Below are 17,310 nucleotides of genomic sequence, written 5' to 3'. Positions count from 1 at the left end.
TACGACTTTATTACTGGAAAAACTCTTCAGCAACTCCCAGAGAAATCCCAGGTTTTTATGCCAAATGACGGAAAATACTACAAACTAAAAAAAAAATTATAGCATTAGTCGCTAAAGTCTGCCAACTAGAACTTCATGAAAAAAGATTCACAAAAAATAAAGTAAAAGTATTATACAACACAATATCGACCCAAAAAAGGCCTTATAATACGACCTTATTACTGGAAAAACTCTTCAGCAACTCCCAGAGAAATCCTAGGTTTTTACGCCAAATAACGGAAAATACTACAAACTAAAGAAAAAATTATTGCATTAGTCGCCAAAGTCTTTCAACTAGAACTTCATGAAAAAAGATTCACAAAAAATAAAGTAAAAAGTATTATACAACAAAACATAGACCCAATAAAGACCTTATAATACCACCTTATTACTGGAAAAATTCTTCAGCAACTCCCAGTGAAATACCAGTTTTTTACGCCAAATGACGGAATATACTACAAACTAAAGAAAAAATTATTGCATTAGTCGCCAAAGTCTATCAACTAGAACTTCATGAAAAAATATTCACAAAAAATAAAGTAAAGAGTATTATACAACACAATATCGACCCAAAAAAGGCATTATAATACGACCTTATTACTGGAAAAACTCTTCAGCAATTCCTAGAGAAAGGATTGCAATTTCTGATAGTTATTTAACCCCATTAACGATATTAGGTTATTTCCCTTCATAATAAAAATTAAAACATATAACAATAATACTTAAGCCTGGAAAAGAACTAGAAAATGTACAATCCTACTATGCTATTAGCCTTCTTCAAGTGGTTTACAAAGTTTTTGAAAAGCTGACACGTACTAGGATATACTACAAAATGAAAACTAATACCATCACACCAATTTGGGTTTATAAAACAACATTCAATAATAAAACAGGTATATAGAGTTGTAGAGAGAATCAATGAATGAAGACTTTTAAAGTAATAGGTAATGGTTAGCGGTATTCCTGGACATAAGCCAGGTATTTGATAAAGTCTGGCATAAAGGTGCCTTAGATAAACTGAAACAGAATTTACAAACAACTTACTATAATCCTAAAGTCATTATATCACCAACACAAACTTTCAGCTACAGTATGAGAATGGATACATGAGCAGACAACAAATTCTTGCTGGTAAGCGCCAATCAAACGTCCTGGGACCCATATTATACTTTATATTTACTGTTAACCTACTTACAGATACAGATACAAATATTACCTCTTCACCACATTTGTGATCATAGCAACGAGTATAGAAGATCTACAACATCTTTTCGAAAACTTAAGTCATAGTGCTGAGATAGGAATTACTATAAACGCTAAAAAAACGAAGTAAATGCTAATTACAAAAAGACCACAAAATATACATCACCTATTGACAATCAATGGTAACGTGATAGAACAAGTAGAAAAATATCAGTACTTGGGAACTTTGATCAATGAAACCAATAAGCATACTGCAAAAATAAACAGGCGAATAGAGATTGCCATTTATACGAATGAAGTCACTCCTAACGTGCAAAAATCTAAATTAGGAGATCAGACTACGTACCATTCGCTGTTATATATTTTCAATACTATTATATGCAGCTGAGACATGGACATTAAAAAAATGCAATTTAAAAAGAATCGAGGCTTTCGAACTCTGGTTATACCGCAGAGTATTAAAAATATCATGGACTGATAGAATTACAAATAAAGAAGTACTGAAGAGGGTGGGTAAAGAAACAGAACTAATCACCACTATACAAACCAGAAAACTGGAATACCTAGCCACGTGATGAGGGGACCAAAATATGAAATTTTGAGACTCATCATACAGGGAAAGATTCAAGGAAGAAAATCTGTTGGCTGAAGGCAGAACTCATGGTTAAAGAATCTACGTGATTGGTATCAATGCAGATCGATTGATTTGTTTAGAGCAGCAAGTTCAAAAATAAAAATAGCCATTATGATTGCCAACCTCCGTAGGGAGACGGCACTCTAAGAAGAAGAAGACCACATTTGTGGATGATACGACAATACTATGACAGTGAATAAGACTCATATAATTCAAAGGTTAAAACGAAAAGTTTATTTAGAATTAATTTGAATAATACTAAATGTGTATAAATATATGTCAAAATGTAGTCAGTATTAAAGACTAAGTTTTAAAAAGGACAAATTTAATATGCAGGATGCCTCCTGCATATCATTTTTGAATTGTCAGTCCTATTACTTATTATTTGTGTCAGTCTTATTAAGTCTTATTACTTGTTTTGTCTTTATAGAGGGGGAATCTGGAATGTTCAAAAGACATCTCAGTTCAGGACGCTGCCTCACAGGTTTTAGTGCAGAATTCATTTTTCACAGTACCGGCGATAGTTTCCAAGGTAATTTAAAATGATTTATCGTCGTTGGATCTACAACAAACACTACTTGCTAAACCAGACTTTCCTCTGTCATCCAAAAATCCGGAAGCAGCATGGTAACTGTAAGGGAAAGCATCAACTTCTGAAGCACTACCTTCATTATTCACAAACTGTCAGTAAGGGTTCTTCCTGTCGTTTGTCCATATTTCCCACTTTTTGGGTTCCAAAAACTGGCTTTTTTAAGAAGAACCCCGTTCCCCAAGAAGCTCCTGAAAGAACTTTATCGCTCCTAGTACGGCATAATTTCCATTCGGATTTTCTTCTTGCCCACAGTATGACTGATACAGTATAACTCATTCATTCTAACTCACTTTTAGGCCTCTTATCAAAACGTATTTTCTCAAATTATAAGATATTTTCCTTTAACCTTTGCCGCTGGTCCAGCTGTGTTTTTTCCTCTTCTTTCTTCTTGATCACTGTACGGATATAGTTGTGTAAACTAATCTAACCTGCTACCTTTTCAATCATTCTCTCAATCATTTCTCTTACTGTAATAAAATTCACACCTGTCGCTCTTTCTATTCTGTTTGATTCTACTTTTCATCTGTTGCACTCAGTGTCAGCCTTTCTGAATCTGGAGAGGTAGGCCCTAAAACACCCGTGTCTTGTGACAACCTGCGTTAGAAAATAATCCAGTTGCCTGTAACCAATTTACTGAATCTCTTATGTTCAGGATCCGCATCTTTTTCCACTGTGCCACATTCTCCGTATTGCTCCATTCTTCTTGCCATCTTTTCATTGACCTTTGTCTTTCCTGTCTTTTCTTGGCCATATTAAGGTCTAGGTCTCTTCTCGCATATAGCTCTTTTTTTTATATTGTTAACACATGCAGCAGAACATATTCATTGGTGGCCCACAAGGCTGCCGCATACACAGTCCTGTAGGCGAATGGCACTCGCAACGGACCTGTTCTATCCAATCGTATCATGAGCCTCCTGTAGGCCGTTATCTCTACTGCCCCACTCCAGACTGGTGCCGCATAGAGAATAATCAACTGCACAACACTGTATAAGGCCCTCCTACTTTCGGATTTGGATCCCCTGATGTGGGGCATCACCCAATCCTACGCAACCGCAGTATTCGCAACCTTTTGTTCCACAATTTGTCTGTTTTATCCTTCAGTATGATGGCTTTGGTTTTCTCTGCCGTGAGTTTCAGTCCGTGCTCTGTCATCCATTTCTTCACAATGCCATCTGCGTTCCAAACTTGGTATTTGAAATCTGGTTCATCCTGCGCCACTACCAGCACAGCGAGGTCATCCATGAATGCGAAGGGGTTGTACCCTCTCTGAGGGTAACTTTAGCACATGAGACATCAGGCTAATGGTGCGGTAATCGCTGCATTCTCTTGCGTTTTTCTTTTTGGGGAGACAAATAAAAATCGACGTTAACTCTTTGGGTAATACGCCTGAACTATAAATTTGGTTCAACAGTGTCACTAAAACATCACTTCATTGTTTTTATCTGAAAATCGAGAAGTTATTTAAGACAGTTGTCTTCTTCTTCTTCTTCATGCGACTAGGATTACTCCTGTTTGTCTGCCCCTTATTCTGTTTCAGTCGTTGTTGACTGTACATTATCTTTCCACCTTTTTGGCGGCCTTCCAACCGGCCGTGTCTTTTGCTATACGGCTTGTTGTTTTTACAGATGTTCGCTAATCTATCTGGTCCCATTCGGTTTACATGTTCGTTCCAGTTTTTTTTTCTTATTTTTATCCACCATATTTCTGTTGGTTTGTCTTGTAAGATGCTTGTGACTTACGATATTTTATGGAATGCTGGGCAGAAAAATGCCATTTGACTGAAATTTTAAAAATATGGTTTTGAAGTTTTTGTCTATATTGTCGACAATATGGTTAAAGTGTATATTTAAAACCAACGGTAAAACACGAAGTGATCGTAATTGCAGCAAATTTTTCTTTTTTATAATAATACACTGTTATAAAAACACACCTAGGCAAAATTCTCCTATCGCAGCTTTAATAAAAACAAAACGCCGTTGTATACTTAGCAAATTTTTATGTCTTGTTCGCAAACAGCCATAAATAAGAGTGTCAACGCGGAGTTTCCCCGCGAGAGTGGATAAGTAAATAAATTCCCGCGGACTATTACTGCTCGTTGATTTATAACCGAAAGACACGATGATTTACATTTTCTAATCTGCGGAAAGTGAGTTACAGGTATATAATTCATTGACCGGCCATCCGGTAGCTCCTGCAGAACAACGTACTGCAGGATTCTTGCATGCGAAACCCTCAGGGACGTAACACTGTCAACAACTCAAGACACAGGTACACTGGCTGGTGCTGTTGCGTTTTTTTAGAGAAAGGTAATAAAAGTTAACGATATCACATCTAAACGGAAATCTTAAGATGTAGTAATAAATGTTATTAAGAAATGTTTGCAAATAAGTTTTAGTAATGGTAGTAAAAAACCTCCCATTCCTTCTAGACTATTCCACAGCTTGATCTTTTATTTTTTATTATTAATTTACTTTCTAGTAACATACTTTTCAGTTATACATTTTTACTTACATGCTAACACCAGTAAATCTAAGCAATAATATTTTAAGAATGGTCGAGCTAAGTGATATAAATGCCAAAATTAAATATTTGCCAGAAAAAAAAACTCAAAAAAAAAATAAAACAAATACATAATTGTTTAACGAAATTCCTTTTTACTAACAATACGGAAATAGCATATCAAATTTTTGGTGTTAATACACTGAAGAAACTTAGTAATTCACAATAAATGAAGAAAAAATGGAAATGATCCAAGTCCACTGAAATAATATATGACTAAAAATCTAAAATAGAGGTGAAAAATGCTTTATTTCCTGGTTAAAGAATTCTAGCATGGCGCGGTCTTTTTTCTTACTTTATTTATTCGCTGAACACCAGGAAATGCTAAGAGCTCCGTTGACTTTAACTTTTGGACATTCACACCTTTTTCAATTCACGACACTCCTCCCATCCCATTAAGTCACTGAAACTTTTCTTGTACAGTAGTATTTCTGGATCTTTTTTCGTCACACGTAACCACGGTGCTTGATTAATGTCAAGTTTAGATGTATCTATACATGTTTATGATATTTTATCGAAATCAAAGAAAGTACATTCTTCTATATCTAACACTTTGTAAGGCCTGGAAGGTCTAGCATCAGCAATTACGGCTTTTACATCGTTTATTGTTTAAAGCTTGGAACGTTTTGCACGTTTCTTAATAAGAGCAAAATCTCTATCTGAAGATGAAAAGCTATCACTGGAAACTAAACATTTATGATTGATGGTATCAAAATGTCCATTGGCTACTAAGAAAATGTTTCAGAAAATAAACGTTCGGTTTTTCAATTGCCCTACACAGTTGTCGCTCCATATACATAGTTTTCGCTTATAAGTGAAAGCTGTCCTGTACTCAAGGCTTGTAGAAGACATGATGCCATTTGGTTCCCACCACAACCCGACTGTCCTTCATACCAGATGCACATTATCCCATCTGACGTATCTTGCACGTGTATTCCAAAATTGCAGCATGACAATTGGCGGCTGTATTACATACTACTATGCGTCAATGTTTTGGAACGGCTTTTCCAGGTTTTTGTACCTTACATTTTGATGTACCATAAGGTTTTCCACTCAATCTAGCTTTACTCTCTTTTTTTCTTATTGATTTCGTATTCTTATTGTCGCCAAACGTACTAGAATCGATTTTATTTACGTTAAAACGCAAATACATACACAATAATATTCGATACTATTGACAACACGTCAACCTATATTCTGGCACTTAGATCAATTAGGAAAGTACATGATGCTTGACTTACAGGCGGGTTTATCTTTAAGCTTCGTTTGCAACCACTAGAGTGAAGTTGCCACTTAGATCTTATAGGGGGATATTGGCATTGGAACATAGATCATATTAATTAAAAAAAAACGAAATTCATGTTTTGGCACTCAGATTACTTAGCTTGGTCACTCTTCAATTGCAAATGTTTAATATATTAGTTGTACTATCTGTATGAGACAAATCCAACAAAGGTTTTCTTTACTCGTCTATATCATCCTATATCATTACAGTAACCTGTGGATTGTAGATTGTGTAACGTTGTAGAGGATTTATATTTCCTCTATATATGAACCTTACGATCTTTGGTGCATAATTCTAATCTAGCTGTGTAGCGTTTCGTTTTTCTAATAATAACGGCCCTTAAAATTGTTAATAATTGTGCTGTACGTCTAGTTTCAGTTCCTCCTATAATTTTTTCGTCTGTATTTAATTTATCTTAAAAGTACGTAGTACTTCCCGACATTTATATTCTTATCTACAACAAACACATAGAACCCGTACAAAAATTCCAGTACCTTGGTTGCTGGATAACAAACGAACTTGACTACGAAGTTGAAATATGTGCTCGTATAGAGTATGCTAGGTCCGCTTTTCAAAGAATGAAAAAATTCCTAATAAACTCTACCTTATCTTTACCTTTGAGATATGGGTTTTTCGAAGGATGCTGAAGATCTCTTGGACAGAGCACGTGACCAACAACGAGGTGCTGAGAAGAATGGGGGCTGAGAGAGAACTCCTAAATATTTTAAAAATTAGAAAAACGAGTTATCTAGGACATATTTACAGATGAGAAAAATACAACTTCCTACGACTATAATGGAAAAGAAAGTGGAAGGAAGAAGAGGTCCAGTAAGAAGAAAATGCTCCTGGCTGAAAAATGTAAGAGACTGGACAGGTGTGGACACACATTCGATACTAAGAACAGCTTAAGATAGAGAACAATTTGCTGTAGCTATAGCCGACCTTTAGTAATGGAGAGGGCACCTTAAGAAGAAGTACTTCCCACGAAACCAATTGCGTCTTATAAACAAAGCTGCACTTTCCTTCCCGAAGTACTTAAACATTATTTATATTAACGCTTAGTAAGTTGTCTGGCTAAAGGGTATGTATAGTACCCAGATGCCGTTTTTTGATTTATTTTTAGTTTGGTGTTACAATGGCTGTCGACGGTAATATTGTAACAAGTACCCGAATTTTTGTGGTAAGTCTTGTTTATTCTTATGTTTAATCGTAAAAAATAGAAATATTTTTTTATCTTTCTAGAGTCATATTGCCATGCCTTCATACAAAAGCTGCCTCATTCATGGTTTTCTTTTTGTCCACTAAGATAAGAAGTAATCTCGGTCTTTTGAGCGTCGCCGCCTTTTTTCTTTAGGGAAAATGCCATAAGGTTAATAATAAGAGTAAAATTACGTACGAATCAAAAAGCTGATTAGCATTTTTGTGCAGAATGAACCGTTCTCTCAGAAACAATGCTTGGAGCGACCGGCGATTTTAAATGTTAGTTACTTGCGCGAAATCAATTTTTTATTTAAATTTGTATCAACTCGAAGGTAAAAGTTTGAATCTTTTGATCAAAGAGTTCTATCGACAAATAATAAAACAATATTTTTAAGGAAAAGAGTGCACCTTTCATAGGCAAATTTTGCATTTTGCTGCAAATAAAGTTAGTTTCTATAAAGCTGTTAAATAAAATGTGCGATTATTTCCATTTTTGATGATTCTCATGAAATCAATAAAATTATCACTTTCATTAACCGTTTACTACAAAATTTCCATTTCTAGAGACTAAGTTTCAAAATCTATAGCCTGAAATTTCGATTTTAAATTTTGAAAATAAATATAACACATTCAAAATATGTCCAAAACGCGCCAAATTTAAACTAAATTACAAATGATCTCACGTCCGGAAAATGCTTCCACGACGGGCATTAAAAGGAGTTTGTAGCTGAAGTTGTGTGACTTTGAAAACTGTACTTGTGCAATCGAAAAGAAGGAGTTATAAACCGGTTGTAATAAGAAAGTTTAAAATTTAACGCTTTTTAGGTATATTTTAAATGAGAACGTTTTCCGAAGTGAAGACCGAAATGTCCAAAATAAACTTATTTTAAATTATATTGTGGCTAATTTCCAACGAAAACAGTAATTTTATTTATATAATCAAATTTTATTATTGTCATGACAATCTTTAAAAATGGTATAAATCGCGCAGCATTTATATAAAGCTTTATAAAAATCGACTTCATTTTTAACAAAATGCAAGAATTGTGTACGAAATTTTAATAAAAAAATTAATTTTTAGCTCGTAATTGACATTCAAAATCACCAGTTTATTTAAATGTTGTTTCGTAGAGAATGGTTCATTCTACAGAAAAAAATAGCAATAAACGTTTTTGTTAAAAATGATCTCAGCTACGAACATTTGTTGTTTAAACCCATCCTTTTTAACGGCGTACAAATTCGGGTACACGTAAACTCATCACCAATTACCATAAATACCCTCGTACATAGTACAAACTCATCACCGCCATAAAAGTAGGGTTTTCAAAATAGACCCTAAGAGATTGGTAAACTGATCACTGGCCTACCTGCACCCCGGATCAGGTATAGACCATAAAATTCCAGCAAACGGTTAGTTTTTGGTAATTTCACAGAATAATCCAAATCCAGATGTCTTAAATGCAACTGCAATTTATTGGTTTTTATTTGGGAATTCCACAAAATTCTATTAATGCGGACAAAAAATGATGGTGATGGTTATCAATAATTTCAAATTTCAATTGCGAAAGACTCTAAAAAAATCGAATTGCCTTTTGTGGACTTGTGCGACGAAAGGGTGTAGGGCTAAATGTCATACAACTGGTGAGTAGAAATTCTATACCGTTTTGGTTTAGTTGTTTCGCACTGTTTTTCGCGAATCATCCTGATTAAACAGAAAAAAAATCAGCGTAATTAAGTTCTTTAAGTTAACTGCATAAGATGTTTCTTGCAGGCAAGGCATAATATTACTTTGTTGCTGTAGATTACCTTTTCTGATATTACATTTTGAGATTTCTAATTAAATTGTTAAAGTCACATTGTTATATGTATATAATATATACATATATATATATATATATATATATATATATATATATATATATATATATATATATATATACAGGGTATCCAATTAAGTCGGCACCATATGTGAAACCTTTTTGTTTTTTATTTTATGAATTTTGTTACATATAATAATTATGTTACATAAAAAGTTTTGAATGATCTAAAACCTAGAATACAATGATCAGATATTGAATTTTTTTTAGTTGTATACGCGGTTTATAAAAAAAAATGAATTGTGGATATTCTCAAGTCTTAATAAAATCCATGTTGTTTAACGAACCGCGTAAATGACTGAAGAATACTAATATCTGATTCTGAAATTAATTGAAATGATTGAAATTCTATATCATTCAGAACTAGAGAATAAATTTTTTTTCATCAAACTTAATATAAAAACATTTCCATATGGTACCGACTTAATTGGACTCCTAATATAAGTATATATACTGAAAAAGCGATAAACGCCTGTAGTCAACGCTGATCAGTTAGACTACAAAACACAGCTACATATTTGGGTGTGCAGCCGAAGATAGGACAAAGAAGTACTCTTTTTAGTGTACCAAGCTTTCGCAAATCTTTATTTGCATCATCAGGGTGCTACAATAAACAAAATTAGTACAAATTACAGAATAAAAATTATTTTGTATCTTACACTAATTGAGGTTAGTTGTCATGATGTTTATAAAATGAAATGAACAACTCATTGACTCCTACAAATAATGGCGAAAACTAACCAAAAAATGTAAAAAAATTGCTTTTAAAAGCACTCTAATTGTGGGATCTTTGTACAAGTCATTAAAAAATAAAGTACAGGAAACTGTACTTAAGCATTTTGATGCATTCTGTCACAATAAATGCATTGCTGAATACTTTAAATTTAAAAATTTCCGCCAATGATGCCATAAAATGTAAAGCTTTGCACGTGTAAAAAATTAAGTTTCCTTCGACTTCAATGCACTAATAGCACACTCAAGTTTTTAGCTTTTCCTATTTTTCAGATATTTTATATTTACTAACTGTCCAAAATCGTCTATTATTTTCAAGATAGTCAAATAGCGCCAAAACGGTAAGACATAGACCGAATGTATGCTTAACAAATTATCTCGAAAATTCAATGAGAAATATAAAAATGCAATGAAAATCAAATAACGAAGGTGGGACTACTTCCGATATAAACAAAAATACCACATATTGACAAATATTTTCATTTTAAAGTTCACTATCGAAATCCTATGTAACTAAATTTTTAGATCTCAAAACCATTTAGAGTGGCAAATACGTATAATACGCCACACCGTGAGACATATTATTATCTCAGTTAAATTTTAAAGCTACTTGCTTAAAATAATTTCTAAATTTATTAAATTATCACATAAACGAGAAGTATAACAGGTAAGAGGCAATCTTTCGCATTAGAAACCAGGCAAAAATCCCGGTGATGAGTTTACCTATCTGCGGTGATGAGTTTACCAATCTCCAAAGGATGCCGGTGATCAGTTTACTATATCTCCGAGGGTCTAATAATTTTATGGGGGGCTATATAGTGATGAGTTCGTACACGTCCACAAATTCTTGGTAAATCTGTTTCCATCTTTTTCCTCCTACAAGGGGAGTTTTAGGGGGAAACCAGGGGATATAAGTGGCAGACTTTTTTTGCATCTTTTCTGTGACGTCAAAATTCACTTTTTCAGCAAAATTTGGACAATGGAGAAAAAATGAAATTGTAACGTGTTTTATACCTTATTGGTCCAAAGTATGTAATATTGTGCCACTTAAAAAAAAACTATCAGCCTTTTAATCTGTCTCAGTCAATTTTGAAACATTTTTTAATCGCAGAGCAGGCTGTTTTCATAAAGTTTTCTTTTGTTTTTATATGCACGGTTAATGAAGATTGTCTTCATTTATAATTGTCTTATAGTCCTCATTCGCTAACACAGTTCTAGATCATTAATGTAATTACCTGTTTAAAATCATAAATTTTAGTCAGTTCTGTATTGCTAACTTGGTAGTAATAGGCGAAATCAATAATAAAGGCGATACTAATAGTATCAACCCACCAGGAATACTGTACTATTATTTTAATTCGTTAGTGTAGAGACGGCGGAATTGGTTTGTTACTAATTGATTTTTAAGTACTTCCTTTGTATCGTTAAATTTGATTTGACACACTTTGTTAAAAAGGTAAAACCTCATGATTCACCAAGAATTTATTGGGCATGAGCATTTTGAAGGTTTGGCCTCTAACATCGTTTTTTGTAGTAGTTAAATTTATACACTAGTAAATTCTTAGATAGGAGTAATGCAATATTTTTAAGCACTTGCATTTTTAAAATAAAAACTTAAAATTTGAATTCTCTTTAAACTTTTATTATTATAATAACATAAATACAAACGAAACAAGCTGTTTTAAGTAATTCTAATAAAAATTTAACTTTTGAACAAAGAACTGTTTCAGTAGATAACAATTTAAAAATTAAGAAAAAAACGTAAGTAAATGTTTCTAGATTTAACAACTTAAATCATGTGTCCGGACAAACTGATTTTCTTTACAATTTTAATAATGAATCACGTGCTCGAATTACTTCGGTCACATTATGGGACACCTTGAAAAATATGATCTTTTACATCTGATCATTCAGGGAAAGATCCAAGGTAATCGCGGTCCTGGTAGAAGAAGAACATCATTGCTGAAAAATCTAAGGCAATGGTATGGAAAATCAACTACATCGTTATTTAGAGCTGCTGTCAATACAATAAAGTCACGATAGCGAATATGGTAGCCAACATGATATACAACGATCGATAACGGTCATGGAACTAGAAAAAGAAGTGCTCGAATTATTGCCTGAATTCTCTTTGGAATGCCTAAAATCAAATGAGAAATGTCCTGTTGAAGAATAAGTTCCCATTCCTATAAAAGATCATCTGTAACTGCAATGTAACTGATTTAAGGTTAAATAGGCAAGAACATGACTTCATATACTTCACCCAAGCATGTCCAAAACATGTTCGATTGGGTTTTTGTTTTAACTAAATGCTGGCTAATCCATTGTACGAATGTTTACTTCATTTAAAAACTATTGAGTAATTCTCGCACTCTGGGGCTTAGCATTATCATGCATCAGAACAAAGTCATTTCCAACAAAACCAGCATAAGGCACAATAAAATTTCATCCATGTACCTGGCAGCTGTTATGGAGCCTCTCGGAACGATGTACACATGTGCACGTGGCTATAGAGAAATTCCAGCCCACACCATAATACAGCCCCCTTCGTAGCATAACCTAGGACTGAAGGTACATTCTGCAAAACGCTGATGTGGTCTTCTCCATACCCTCTCACGGCTATCTGGAGACAGCAAGAACTTGGGCTCATCGGCAAATAGAATGTGCCCTTAATTATTTACAGTAAAATGAGCATGGTTTCTGGCAAACTGAAGCCGCGCAACTTGATGGCGCCTGAGAAGTTGTAGGCATATTGCAGGTCTGCCATCGCTTAAATTTGCTTCTTCAAGCCTTCGTCTAACTGTTCGTTTACTTACGTTAGTACTTTGAACGTTAACTTTGGATTTTTGCAGCCGTGACATGACAATCTCATAGATTTTGTAAGAGGATGATGCGATCATCATCACGGGCACTAGTTCTTGGGAGTGGGGGGGGAGGCAAAAACATAAACTTATTTCTCTTATTTCTACTTGCCGTTATTCGACTCAATAATAAAAGTACCAGAAATCAAAGAAAAAAGGTAGATAAGTTATCTGCAATAAGGTGGATCATAGATACATTCTTAAGGAATTGCAAAGACAACTACACTATTGGCAAATTTTTAAAAATTAATGAAATGTTGATACCTTTCCGAGGACGCTGTAGTTTTCTTCAATATTATCTCAACAAACACGCGAAGTATGGAATAAAATTTTATATTGTGTGATGCAAAAACATTGTACCTGTGTATCAAATGTTGAAGTTTTTACTTTATAAAAATAGACCTGTTAAATATTCGTTGTTTTGATTCCAAAAAACGTAACATTGCTTTTCTATGTATTGAAAACAAATAAAGGGGTTTTATTGATCTCAACGATGCACGGGCATCGAAATATAGATCCAGTGTCGAGTAAACCTGATATCATTTTACAATATATTCTTCTTCTTCTTCTTTAGATGCAAATCCACTAATGGATGTTAGCGATCACATTTTCCATTAATTCTCTATTTCTTGCAATATGTATCAGAGATTGTATGTCGTTAATCCCTGTCCATTGCCTTATGTTTCGGAGCCAGGACATTTTCTTGCGTCCCATTCCTCTCTTGCCTTCAATTTTACCCTCGATTATAAGTTGGAGGAACTGGTATTTTTCATTTCGCATGATGTGACCTAGATACGCCGTTTTCCTTTTCTTGATGATTTCGAAAAGTTGGCGTTCTTGGTTTATTCTTTTAAGGACATCTATATTTGTGATTTTCGCTGTCCATGGTATTTTTAGGATACGGCGATAGAGCCACATTTCGAAATCTTCTAATCTGTTTATATCCCTCGTTTTGAGTGTCCAGCCCTCTACGCCATATAGCAGCACTGACCACACGTAGCACTTAGTAAACCTTAGTCTCAGTTGAAGATCGAACTCTGAACAAGTCAGTACCTTCTTGAATTTTACGAAAGCTTGTCGAGCTTGCTCAATGCGACATTTTACTTCCCTGTCCGATGCCCAGTCTTCAAAAAGCCACGATCCCAGGTATTTAAATTTACTCACTCTTTCAATGGACTTAGTATTCAGTGTTATGGTGGAGTTTTCAAGTGCATCCAAGTTTCTGGAGATGATCATAAATTTGGTTTTTTTGGTATTAATCTCTAATCCCATTCGCTTACTGTATTCTCCGATTATAGTGACAAGTTGTTGAAGATCGACTATGTTGTCACAAATTAAGACACCATCATCAGCATATCGTATGTTGTTGATCAGTACTCCATTCACTTTGATTCCCATCTTTGCATCCTCCAGAGACTCTTGAAATATGGCTTCCGAATAAATGTTAAATAAAAGAGGGGAAAGCACACATCCCTGTCGAACGCCCCTTCTTATATATAACGCTACCAAAGGTGGGGTTGATACTGTTGATAAAATGTATGGCACATACTTAGTATCGAGAAGAAGAAGACGATGACACTTAATTATATTTTTCTAACTCAAGACCATCGCGGGAATTAATGGAAAACTTCTCTATAATACAACTCGTGTTAATGTAGCTTATAAGCATAGACGAGAATTTTTGAAAACGCTCTACTTAGGTTTGATGTAGCCATACCTCTCTGAACGTGCCAGCATTCAATCACTATCAGGTTTTCTAACAAAATATAAAAAACCAACAGAAGACAATGAGGAGCCACATGCAAAGATTAGAGCGAGATATTTCAGTTGCAATAGGTCAGTTTGCAAACAACATATGACAACAGTTGTTACATGCGATTTTTGCAAAAAAAAAGGAAGTAGTGAATAATATAACAGTCAGATATTGGAAGTTTTAATTTCAAGATTTTTTTACTATTTTCCTGAGTTATTCCTTTGATAAGGCCTCGTCTTTTTCAAAAATTTTATTTTTTAATGTATATAAAATTAAAAATGCATAAAAAACCACGAAATCATGTTTTTTATCCCTATACATTAATATAAATAATTCCTATGTATTCAATGTGGTGTATATTATACTTGTCACATTTTAACGACATTACAGTATGACCTCAACTTTTTTTAAAACATTTTTGTTAACATTGGTAGAAAAATAATACGAAAAAGAAAATTATCGATAGTTATGATTACCAAGTATGGTTAAACTATTGAAATCAGATCCTTCTTTCTCCGCCTCTGAGAACTAGAGCGTGTTAAGAAACGAAGATTCGAGAAGAAGAGTCCCAACGGCGCTAAACGGGTTTTGACACCGACAGTGGAGGAAAGAATATTTCAAGTGGAGGGTTGACAACAACTGTTGACGACGCGTCCACTTCCTCGGCTTCTTTAACACTTTCGTTTTGTTTGTCGGTTCTGCATGACACATATGAAATTATGCTAACGATGCACGCCAAACTGGATTCCTTATGTATGGATAGCCAGTTTCATATTTATTCATTAAGCAGAATTTTATTAAAGTCATTTGTAGAAAAAAAAAAACAGAAAGTAATATGTAAAACGATTTTTCCAAACAAAATTATTTTGAAAAAGACATTACTGTAAGATAAATGCGCAAAAATTGGAAGTACATAAATTTTAATTCTTGTCATCTGACAATTGAAGACATGAGTTGATAAAGGTGCTATGTCCATTTTTTTCAAAAAATGATTTATTTGTATATTTGGTTACCTAAAGTCGTAATACAACCCCTGAATAACTCAAGATTCTTAAATTATTAATAATAAGGATTATTTTAATTGATAAAGGTACTATGTCCTATGACTAAGTACCCTTTTTTATTAGATAAAGGTGCTATGTCCATATTTAAGGACATAGCACCTTTATCCACTAGATAGTGGGAAAGTTTTATTTACATGGTAGGTGCCATGTGACATTTTAAGGTTATGTTTGTTGTTTATCACATCTTTCAACATGGGTTCGAGAAGTAAAAGAATGTTAGAATTAGTAAAAAACAAGAAAATATGTGTTTCAAATAAAGGTAAGTCCGAATAGAGAATTTTTTTGTAGATAGAAACTGTATTTTGTACTTCTCTAGAGGTCAATACCAATGCGTTGATTTTGGAGCAGCCAAGCACTAGTGGACTTCAAAAGAAGGTCAACTCTAAAGCAGGTAAGCATATTAAAAAAATTTTTACTACCTTTATTAATTAATCATCTCTTTTTAATAACAATTTACCCCCTCTGCAATTCAATTTTTTATTTAAAAAAATATAGATATAATATACATTACTTGAGTTATTATTACATACATACCTACCTATGTACATAAATTAAATTTTTAGACTATATGGATAATTGTACTGATGAAAGTGTTACATCAGGCAGCGAATATTCCCCTTCCAGTGCAGAAGATTCAAAAGAGCATTCTGATAACTCAAATATTTCTTATTCGACGAGTCTCATAAACAAATATCCGGATGTTGATAGAGTCAAACGTAAAATGTTTTCTGATAACCAAGAAATTAAAAAGGTAAAGCTAAAAAAAGTTAAGATTAAGAAATGAAAATAGAAATTAGAAATAAGTATAAATTTAATAAATAACTAAGATATTTTTAAGGTTCCGACAAACAGCAGGGAAACCCCGGATAGGATTGACGAAGTGCAGGAGGAAATACCTCGGGAAATACGTATAGAAGAGAAATTGTTAAACCAGTTTTAAAAATAACTAAAAAAAGAGTCCGAAAACCTGATAATTGGAAACGAAATAAAGCTGCAAGGTTAAGACAACAAGGTAAAGAATATATTTCTCAAAAGACTGGTAAAGTGATGGAAGAAAAAACAATTAAAAGAGATTTACTGTGTAAAGAAAAATGTAGACTAAACTGTACTGAGAAGTTTAGTATTGCAAGCAGAGAAGAAATTCTAAGAAAATTTTATAAGCCAGATACAAATTCCAAAAATATTTTAATTTTTAAAAGTATTAAGATGCAGGAAGATAATCATCACCGCCCTCGTAAAAATATAAAAACGAAAGCTTACAGCTTTAAATATTTTATTACGTGTGATAAAGAAAATACACTAGTGTGTAAAGATGCTTTCTGCTCTTTATACCGAATTGGACGAAAAAAAGTCTTTAAAGCTCAAAATGACTTAAAATCTGGCCAGGTAATGCCCTCACCACATAAGCAAGGGCATCACAAAAATCCAAAAAACATATCCGATGAAGTAATAAACTGCATTGAAAATCATATCAAGCAGTTTTCTTCAGAAGAATCACATTATTCTATTAC

General features: G+C 33.6%; 1 protein-coding gene across 2 annotated transcripts in view; it reads left to right on the top strand.

Moving 5' to 3' along the window:
* The window catches only part of LOC140450409 (LIM/homeobox protein Lhx9-like), a 779,178-nt gene that overhangs the window by 168,121 nt on the left and 593,747 nt on the right, over positions 1-17,310 (top strand). The window lies entirely within an intron of this gene.

Source organism: Diabrotica undecimpunctata, chromosome 9 (assembly GCF_040954645.1).
Source record: "Diabrotica undecimpunctata isolate CICGRU chromosome 9, icDiaUnde3, whole genome shotgun sequence".
Lineage (NCBI taxonomy): Eukaryota > Metazoa > Arthropoda > Insecta > Coleoptera > Chrysomelidae > Diabrotica > Diabrotica undecimpunctata.
This window is presented reverse-complemented; position numbering and strand designations above follow the sequence as displayed.